This window comes from Eleutherodactylus coqui, chromosome 6, assembly GCF_035609145.1.
Source record: "Eleutherodactylus coqui strain aEleCoq1 chromosome 6, aEleCoq1.hap1, whole genome shotgun sequence".
NCBI lineage: Eukaryota > Metazoa > Chordata > Amphibia > Anura > Eleutherodactylidae > Eleutherodactylus > Eleutherodactylus coqui.
In genome coordinates, this window is record NC_089842.1 from 224,652,273 (window position 1) to 224,662,872 (window position 10,600).

A 10,600-nucleotide genomic window follows, 5' to 3' on the forward strand; every position below is an offset into this window, starting at 1 on the left:
TAGAACAAAGAAACGGATTAATTCGGTCCACTCTATCAGAGCAGAAAATGGGTCGTGCACCTCGAATCCAGATAAAATAGCCCATACCTTTTATAACTTCTATAACAAATTTATATAAGTATAAACCTCAGAAATCACCCTCTGCCCCTCAGGAATTCTTGAAGAATATTACCCTCCCACAACTCACGGTCTCTAGGTCAACACATCACAGTGGAGGAGGTGGAGGAGACCATTAAGCTCTTAAAACCGGGTAAGGCTCCGGGGCCCGATGGTTTGTCGGCCCTGTATTATAAAACATTCACTGCTTCCCTCTCCCTCCCTTTAGCACGTTTTTATAACGACATCCTAGCAGGTAAGACGGTTCCAGAAGAATTTTTGAAAGCCCATATTACAGTTATTCCCAAACCAAATAAAGACCACACCTCGCCCTAAAATTACAGACCGATTTCACGCCTCAACCTAGACTACAAGATTTTGACCATTATTCTAGCTAACCGCTTTAATGCCTTCCTTCCCTCACTGATACACAAAGATCAGGTTGGCTTTATCCCCTCCCGACAAGCATTAGATAACATTAGAAAAGTTCTCAACCTTATTCATGTCTCACAAATATACAAAACCGCTAATCGTGGCCCTGGATATTGAAAAGGCCTTTGACATCTTTTCGCTTTTTTAGAGAAGGTAGGCATTCAGAGAAGTTTCATCACAGGGCTGCACTCCCTCTACTCAACCCCTTCAGCAGAACTAAAACTCCCCTCCTCCATAGCTAATAAAATATCTGTCCAAAGAGAAACACGACAAGGGTGCCTGTTGTAACCAGCCCTTTTTACACTGGCGATGGAACCTCTTGCCCAGGCCATTAGAAAAAAAAAAATCGAATATCTCAGGAGTTATGATTTATGGACAGAGAATATAAAACTATTCTCTTAGCAGACGATATTCTCCTCACCCTATCTAGACCCCTTAACACTACCGAATCTAGTATCAACCCATGATGCATTTGCAGAAGTCTCAGGTCTGGTAGTTAACATGGACAAAACGAAAGCTCTCTTCCATAACATCCCTCCACATTTGCAGAAACTTATAGAATTAAACTTTGGCTTCAAAGCCTGACCACAATACATCACTTACCTGGGTGTTAAACTCGCTCCCAATATAGATGCACTATATAAATGGAACTATCCCCCCCCCCCCTTATTCTTTTCTCTAAAAGCAGAAATTAAAAAAAAGGAGCCAGGCCTGCCTCCCTCTCATGGATAGGTCATATTAATTTGGTCAAGATGACAATTTTACCCCATCTCCTATATCTATTTAGATGTCTCCCTATAGATGTTTCTACAAAAGACATACAAGAAATGCAGAAATCTATTTTTCAATTTATATGAGGAAATAAAAGACCCAGAATTAAACAACAAGTAATGCATTACCATAAAAGAATCGGAGGCCTGTCAGTCCCTAATCTGAAAAAAATATTATTTAGCAGCCCAACTATTGCAAATCCCACTTATATTCGCAGGTACGGGGAGACCCCTTTGGCTAGATCTGGAGGCTTATCTTATAGCTCCGATGGACCTGGGGGCAGTGTTCTGGGATAAAAACTGGAAATTTACAAACATCCACCATTTATCCCCACTAACCCACCACCAGTTTTTGATTTGGTGGAAAAGCAGATTCAAATATACCATGATGTCGCCTAACTTGCTGCTGCCAACTGTCCTCCCTAACCAGACGTTCCCCCTGAGTTTACAGGATGAAAGCTTCATGTGGTGGAGAAATAGGCGCATCACTCTTCTCTATCACTTTATGCCACATGACAAACTCCTTACCGCGGAACAGCTGATCGAGAAATACTCAATTCTGGATTGCTTATGGCTAGAAATGAGGCAAATTTATAGTTTCCTTCACTCCCTGCTAGACGCAACCGGCCACACTGTCACTCCTAATGCTTTCGAAAGGTCCTGCATCTGGTCCCCACTTCAACCAGTCATATTATCCTCACTACTTGCTAGCATGAAGCAACCCCTATCAGAAACCAAACTCCCATTTATGAATCGTTGGGAATCAGACCTCGGCATATCTCTTTCTTTATCCCGATGGCAGCACTGCTGTACCTTCATTTCAAAGGGTAGCCATCAAGTAGCCCTTATTGAATCTTCACTAAAGATACTACATAGGCCCTACCTAGTCCCCTCCATGATCCATAAATATTCCCCATCCACTTCCCCGAACTGTTTCAGGGGCTGTGACAGCCTAGGTTCAATGGCCCACACATGGTGGACCTGCCCATTAGTTAAGATACTTTGGAGATGGGTGACTGGGCTCATTTCTGGAGTTCTGGGCAAAACGTTTCCCCTATCCCCATTTGCTTGCCTCCCGACAAGCCCTTGAGTTTCTATAACCAGCAACATAAGCTTTCTCAGCATATTTGCATGGCAACTAAAATTTATATTGCCTCTCAGTGGCTGTCACTCACTCTCTCTTTGGACCCTATTATAGCAAGAGTATCGAGAATGATGTTATATGAAAAATTGTCGGCCAGAGGGGAGACAGTATGAAACGGTTCCTCAAGATGTGGAAGTCTTGGGCCGTCCATCTTGGCATACCGGGCATTTCCAGGCCGCTTAGTTCGTAAGCCGTCGAAACTGCTGATCGGCTCCCTCTAGCGCCATGGCAGTGGGAAGTGAGAAAGAAATCAGACTACATGACGAAGCAACAGCTTTAGAGGGGGTGTGGGTGGGTGGGTGGGGGACTGTTTGAGAATGCAGGGGCGAGAGAGGAGAAGGTTGATAAGAACTTTACACAACACATACTTCATGTGGGGAGATGAAGGGAGAGGGGAGGGGAAGATCCAGAGTTTGACGACAAGCATCATAGTACTCAACAGAGCGTGTGGTATCTTAGGTATTCATTAGAGATGAGCGAACGTACTCGGTAAAGCACTACTCGTCCGAGTAATGTGCTTTATCCGAGTACCTCCCCGCTCGTCCTGAAAGATTCGGGGAGCGCCGCGGAGCGGGGAGCTGCAGGGGAGAGCGGGGAGGAACGGAGGGGAGATCTCTCTCTCCTTCTCTCCCGCCCGCTCTCCCCTGCTCCCCGCCGCAACTCACCTGTCAGCAGCGGCGCTCCCCGAATCTTTCAGGACGAGCGGGGAGGTACTCGGATAAAGCACATTACTCGGACGAGTAGTGCTTTACCGAGTACGTTCGCTCATCTCTAGTATTCATTTATCTGTTATCCTTTTATCTTTCTTTAGTATTTTTTGTATTATCTACACCCCCTGCGTGAGGAACTCACTATTACAGCATTTTATGATTTATTACAAAATTTCAATAAAACATTTTGAAACAAAAACCTGTTTTGACAGAAGGAGCTTCAAGGAACTTCTCAGTGATTTCCTTCATGTGTGACTCCTGGAGAGACTTGGGGACCATACATCGCTCTCACTCATTGTTCCATGTATATCCTTACATCAGGAAGTCCTGTACATCATACTCACCTGTTATATCAACATATAAATAGAGATGAGAGAGCGTACTCGTCCGAGCTTGATGCTCGTTCGAGTATTAGGGTGTTCGAGATGCTCGTTACTCGAGGCCAGCACCACGCGGTGCTCGACTCCATTACATTTTCTTCCCTGAGAAATTTGCGCGCTTTTCTGGCCAATAGAAACACGGGGAAGGCATTACAACTTCCTCCTGTGACATTCCAGCCCTATCCCACCCCCCTGCAGTGAGTGGCTGGGGAGATCAGATGACACCCGAGTATTTAAATCTGCCCCACCCGCGGCTCACCACAGACACAAGCTAAGAGAGATCAGGGAAAGTGCTATCTTGCTGTAGCTGCTATAGGGAGAGTGTTAGGTGTTATTTTAGTCTTCAAGAACCCCAACGGTCCTTCTTAGGGCCACATCTGACTGTGTGCAGTACTGTTGAGGCTGCTTTTAGCAGTGTTGCACAATTTTTTTTTTTGTATATCGGGCGTGCAGACCATAGCGTCCTCTGTCTGCAGTCATTTTACAGAGTATAGGGGCACTACTGGTGAGGCAGGGACAGTAGTACAGGGAAAGAGGTATACTGGCTATATAGGCAGTGGGCTTTTTCCCAAAAAGTGGAAAAAAATACTATATTTGGCCTGCCTGTGACTGTCTTCAGTTTACGACGTGTGTGCTGGGGGTAGTAGTCGGTGATTAATACCCAGCCTTGCGCATAATTGTTTCCTGGCTGCACTGGGCTTTCAGTAACCACAGTCATCCTCCAACAGGGAAATTCAAATACAGGGTATATCAGAGGCAGTGGGCTTTTTCCCAAAAAGTGGAAAAAAATACTATATTTGGCCTGCCTGTGACTGTCTTCAGTTTACGGCGTGTGTGCTGGGGGTAGTAGTCGCTGATTAATACCCAGCCTTGCGCATAATTGTTTCCTGGCTCTGCTGTGTCTGTTACATGATCACCGTCATCCTGCCAGAGGGAAAGAGTATACAATATATACGCTGCATACGGTGTCTGTCTGGTTTTTCACCTCACAATTTAAAAAAATTGAAGTAAAATACTTAAGGCCTACCACTGGCCTTTGGCCACTTGACTGGTTCTGCCCTGTGAATTCCAGTAGCTCAGTCATACGCACCTAGGGCTCACTACAGGCTTGCGCATAATTGTTTCCTGGCTCTGCTGTGCGTTCCGTAAGCGAAGTCAGCCTCCAACCACAGGCCAATAAGCGGCACATTTAATTACAGCGTTCTGTTTCTGCTCTACTCGTAATACACCATGCTGAGGGGTAGGGGTAGGCCTAGAGGACGTGGATGGGGGCGAGGACGTGGAGGCCCAAGTCAGGGTGTGGGCAAAGGCCGAGCTCCTGGTCTAGGTGTATCGCAGCCGACTGCTGCGGGATTAGGAGAGAGGCAAGTTTCTGGGGACCCCAGATTCATCTCACAATTAATGGGTCCACGCGGTAGACCTTTATTAGAAACTGAGCAGTGTGAGCTTGTCCTGTCGTGGATGGCAGAAAGTGCATCCAGCAATCTATCGACCACCCAGTCTTCTACGCCGTTAACAGCTGCAACTCTGAATCCTTTGGCTGCTGCTCCTCCTTCCTCCCAGCCTCCTCACTCCATTACAATGACACATTCTGAGGAGCAGGCAGACTCCCAGGAACTGTTCTCGGGCCCCTGCCGAGATTGTGCAGCAATGTGCAGCAATGGTTCCTCTCCCACCGGAGGAGTTTGCCGTGACCGATGCCCAACCTTTGGAAAGTTTCCGGGGTCCGGCAGATGAGGCTGGTGACTTTCGACAACTGTCTCAAGAGCTTTCAGTGGGTGAGGAGGACGATGAGACACAGTTGTCTATCAGTGAGGTAGTAGTAAGGGCAGTAAGTCCAAGGGAGGAGTGCACAGAGGATTCGGAGGAAGAGCAGATGGACGATGAGGTGACTGACCCCACCTGGTTTGCCAAGCCTACTGAGGACAGGTCTTCAGAGGGGGAGGCAAGTGCAGCAGCAGGGCAGGTTGGAAGAGGCAGTGCGGTGGCCAGGGGTAGAGGCAGGGCCAGACCGAATAATCCACCAACTGTTTCCCAAAGCGCCCCCTCGCGCCATGCCACTCTGCAGAGGCCAAGGTGCTCAACGGTGTGGCAGTTTTTCACTGAGAGTGCAGACGACCGACGAACTGTGGTGTGCTGTTACGATCGTGTGGGCAGGCAAAGCACGGGGCCCACGCGATCGTGACCAGAGGGGAACGCACACGGGATTCAAGCAACTGGCCCTGTGCTACCGGGAGGTTGGCATGGCCCTACCTAAGCGGGGACATTGCCCCAATAAGGGCAGCCCAGTGGTCTTCAGATCTGGGACCTAGCTGATCCTAGGACCCACACACCAGAACAGGATGCATTCACATGTCACATGACAGACCCAGAATACACTGCACACAACATGCAACCACTAGTAACAGATTGGAAGCTGAATGTAAATACCAGGTATTAGTTGACATGTTGTACAAGATGTTGCAAGCTAGCAGGCCACTTTACGGCTCCTGGTTATACTGCTAGTCCCTACACTAAGCAGGAGTCCAGCAGAACCGGACAGCGTTCACACCTCACGCTGCAACAGTACAGGACACAGATTGCAGGTCACACAGCAAACTAACGCAAAACTCACAGAATTTAAACGTACAAACGGACATGAACCCAGTCACACTGCAAACCTCACCAGACAAGCATTCATGACTACTCACCTGAGGGGCCTTGCAGTGACTGACCTGGGTGTGGGTTTATATGTGAGCACAGATCCAGGGGATTGGCTAGCAGACAGTACCACACCCAGCCAGCTCAATCATTAACCCTGAGAGTGCTGTGCTGCTGGAATCACAATAGTACAACATGTCTCAGCAGCACACGTAACATGTGCAAGGTTTGTCGCGCCAAGATCAGCCGGGGAGCCACCACCACCAGCCTCACCACCACCAGCATGCGCAGGCATATGATGGCCAAGCACCCCACAAGGTGGGACGAAGGCCGTTCACTGCCTTCGGTTTCCACCACTGCCTCTCCCCCTGTGCCCCAACCTGCCACTGAGATCCAACCCCCTCTCAGGACACAGGCACTACCGTCTCCTGGCCTGCACCCACACCCTCACCTCCGCTGTCCTCGGCCCCATCCAGCAATGTCTCTCAGCGCAGTGTCCAGCCGTTGCTAGCGCAACTGTTTGAGCGCAAGCGCAAGTATGCTGCCACGCACCCGCACGCTCAAGCGTTAAACGTGCACATAGCCAAATTGATCAGCCTGGAGATGCTGCCATATAGGCTTGTGGAAACGGAGGCTTTCAAAAACATGATGGCAGTGGCGGCCCCGCGCTACTCGGTTCCCAGTCGCCACTACTTTTCCCGATGTGCCGTCCCAGCCCTGCACGACCATGTCTCCCGCAACATTGTACACGCCCTCACCAATGCGGTTACTGCCAAGGTCCACTTAACAACGGACACGTGGACAAGCACAGGCGGGCAGGGCCACTATATCTCCCTGACGGCACATTGGGTGAATTTAGTTGAGGCTGGGACCGAGTCAGAGCCTGGGACCGCTCACGTCCTACCCACCCCCAGAATTGCGGGCCCCAGCTCTGTGCTGGTAACTGCGGCGGTGTATGTTTCCTCCACTAAACCACCCTCCTCCTCCTACGCAACCTCTGTCTCGCAATCAAGATGTGTCAGCAGCAGCACGTCGCCAGCAGTCGGTGTCGCGCGGCGTGACAGCACAGCGGTGGGCAAGCGTCAGCAGGCCGTGCTGAAACTACTCAGCTTAGGAGAGAAGAGGCACACGGCCCACGAACTGCTGCAGGGTCTGACAGAGCAGACCGACCGCTGGCTTGCGCCGCTGAGCCTCCAACCGGGCATGGTTGTGTGTGACAACGGCCGTAACCTGGTGGCGGCTCTGCAGCTCGGCAGCCTCACGCACGTGCCATGCCTGGCCCACGTCTTTAATTTGGTGGTTCAGCGCTTTCTGAAAAGCTACCTTCGCTTGTCAGACCTGCTCGGAAAGGTGCGCCGGCTCAGCGCACATTTCCGCAAGTCCAACACGGACGCTGCCACCCTGCAGACCCTGCAACATCGATTTGATCTGCAAGTGCACCGACTGCTGTGCGACGTGCCCACACGGTGGAACTCTACGCTCCACATGTTGGCCAGGCTCTATGAGCAGTGTAGAGCTATAGTGGAATACCAACTCCAACATGGGCGGCGTAGTGGGAGTCAGCCTCCTCAATTCTTTACAGAAAAGTGGGCCTGGTTGGCAGACATCTGCCAGGTCCTTGGAAACTTTGAGGAGTCTACCCAGATGGTGAGCGTCGATGCTGCAATCATTAGCGTCACCATTCCTCTGCTATGCCTCTTGAGAAGTTCCCTGCAAAGCATAAAGGCAGATGCTTTGCGCTTGGAAACGGAGGCGAGGGAAGACAGTATGTCGCTGGATAGTCAGAGCACCCTCATGTCTATATCTCAGCGCGTTGAGGAGGAGGAGGAGGAGGAGGAGGGAGAGGAGCATGAGGAGGAGGGGGAAGAGACAGCTTGGCCCACTGCTGAGGGTACCCATGCTGCTTGCCTGTCATCCTTTCAGCGTGTATGGCCGGAGGAGGAGGAGGAGGATCCTGAAAGTGATCCTCCTAGTGAGGACAGCCATGTGTTGCGTACAGGTACCCTGGCACACATGGCTGACTTCATGTTAGGATGCCTTTCTCGTGACCCTCGCGCTACACGCATTCTGGCCACTATGGATTACTGGGTGTACACACTGCTCGACCCACGGTATAAGGAGAACCTTTCCACTCTCATACCCGAAGAGGAAAGGGGTTCGAGAGTGATGCTATACCACAGGACCCTGGCGGACAAACTGATGGTAAAATTCCCATCCGACAGCGCTAGTGGCAGAAGGCGCAGTTCTGAGGGCCAGGTAGCAGGGGAGGCGCAGAGATCAGGCAGCATGTACAGCACAGGCAGAGGAACACTCTCCAAGGCCTTTGACAGCTTTATGGCCCCCCAGCAAGACTGTGTCACCGCTCCCCAGTCAAGGCTGAGTCGGCGGGAGCACTGTAAAAGGATGGTGAGGGAGTACGTAGCCGATCGCACGATCGTCCTCCGTGACGCCTCTGCTCCCTACAACTACTGGGTGTCGAAGCTGGACACGTGGTCTGAACTCACGCTGTGTGCCCTGGAGGTGCTTGCTTGTCCTGCGGCTAGCGTCTTGTAAGAGAGGGTGTTTAGTGCGGCTGGGGGAATCATCACAGATAAGCGTACCCGCCTGTCAACCGACAGTGCCGACAGGCTTACACTCATAAAGATGAACAAAGCCTGGATTTCCCCAGACTTCTCTTCTCCACCAGCGGACAGCAGCGGTACCTAAACAATATGTAGGCTGCACCCGCGGATGGAAGCATCGTTCTCTATCACCATCAAAAACGGGGACCTTTTAGCTTCATCAATCTGTGTATTATATTCATCCTCCTCCTCCTGCTCCTCCTCCTGAAACCTCACGTAATCACGCCGAACGGGCAGTTTTTCTTAGGCCCACAAGGCTCAGTCATATTACTTTTGTAAACCATGGGATATATTTATGTACCACCGGTGGCTTCCTGGGACCCACCCATGCTGTCGATCCACACGGAGTTGTAACTGCATGTGTCCACGTCTAAAGAACCCCAGTCTGACTGGGGCATGCAGTGTGGGCCGAAGCCCACCTGCATTAAACCTGACGTTACCTCAGCTGTGCTGGGCACTGCAATGAGATACATTTATGTACAGCCGGTGGGTTCCAGGGAGCCACCCATGCTGTGGGTGCACACGGAATTCCCATTGCGGAGTTGTACCTGCCTGTGACTATTTATAAACAACCCGGGTCTGACTGGGGCATGCAGACACCTTGACAGAATGAATAGTGTGTGGCACATGGGTTCCCCATTGCTATGCCCACGTGTGCAGCTCCTGATGGAGGTGGCACAGCATTGGGTTTTGTCTTTGCTTCCGTACAGCATTGTGGGCTATTGCCCCGCCCCTTTTAAAGTGGGTTGCTGCCTGGCTCTGCCAACCCTCTGCAGTGTGTGCCTCCGGTTCCTCCTCATAGCAGACGCACTTATAAATAGACATTAGGGTGGTGTGGCTATGAGGCCAGCGTGTAGCATGAGGGCAGCTGAAGGCTGCGCAGCGACACTTTGGTGTGCGCTGTGGACACTGGGTCGTGCAGGGGGGGGGGGGGGGTTGGGCAGCATGTAACCCAGGAGAAGTGGCAGCGGAGTGTCATGCAGGCAAAGATTGTGCTTTGTTGGAGGTAGTGTGGTGCTTAGCTAAGGTATGCCTTGCTAATCAGGGTTTTTCAGAAGTAAAAATTGTTGGGAGGGGGCACTCTTGCCACTATTGTGGCTTAATAGTGGGACCTGGGCCCTTGAGATGCAGCCCAACATGTAGCCCCTCACCTGCCCTATCCGTTTCTGTGTCGTTCCCATCACTTTCTTGAATTTCCCTGATTTTCACAAATGAAAACCTTAGCGAGCATCGGCGATATACAAAAATGCGAAAAGTTCGTCTCGAGTACCGAGCACCCGAGCATTTTGGTGCTCGCTCATCTCTAGTTACCACTGAATAGTGGCTGGGCAACTTCACTGAAATTTTACAGAAAAGTGCCTCACATGCGCATCGAGCATGCACGAGTATGATATCGGGATGAGTTTCACAGCTCAATATCAAACTCGGCCATGTGTAGGAAGCCTTATTTAGAGTGTACAGTTGGACTGAGATGGGACCATTTCATAGACCTAACCATTTCCTCATAGTTAGGGTTTCTCCACACTGGCACATGGCACATCATGAACCTGTCAAAATTATAATTTTTTTACGTTAAAATCCGTGCTATTGCGTGCACTAACAGAAAAAAAGCAGAAAGAAAGGCCCTGCCCTATATTTTCTCACATATAGTAATATCATGAGAATATCGCTCACCAAAGCAAAACGATTGAAATCAATGGTTTTGATTCATCAAGTTTTGCAAAACCTAATAAAAATAATTGTTTTGTGTTTAACTCATTAGTGACCAACCATGTTTGCGCCTTAACGACCAGGAAAAATTTGGGAA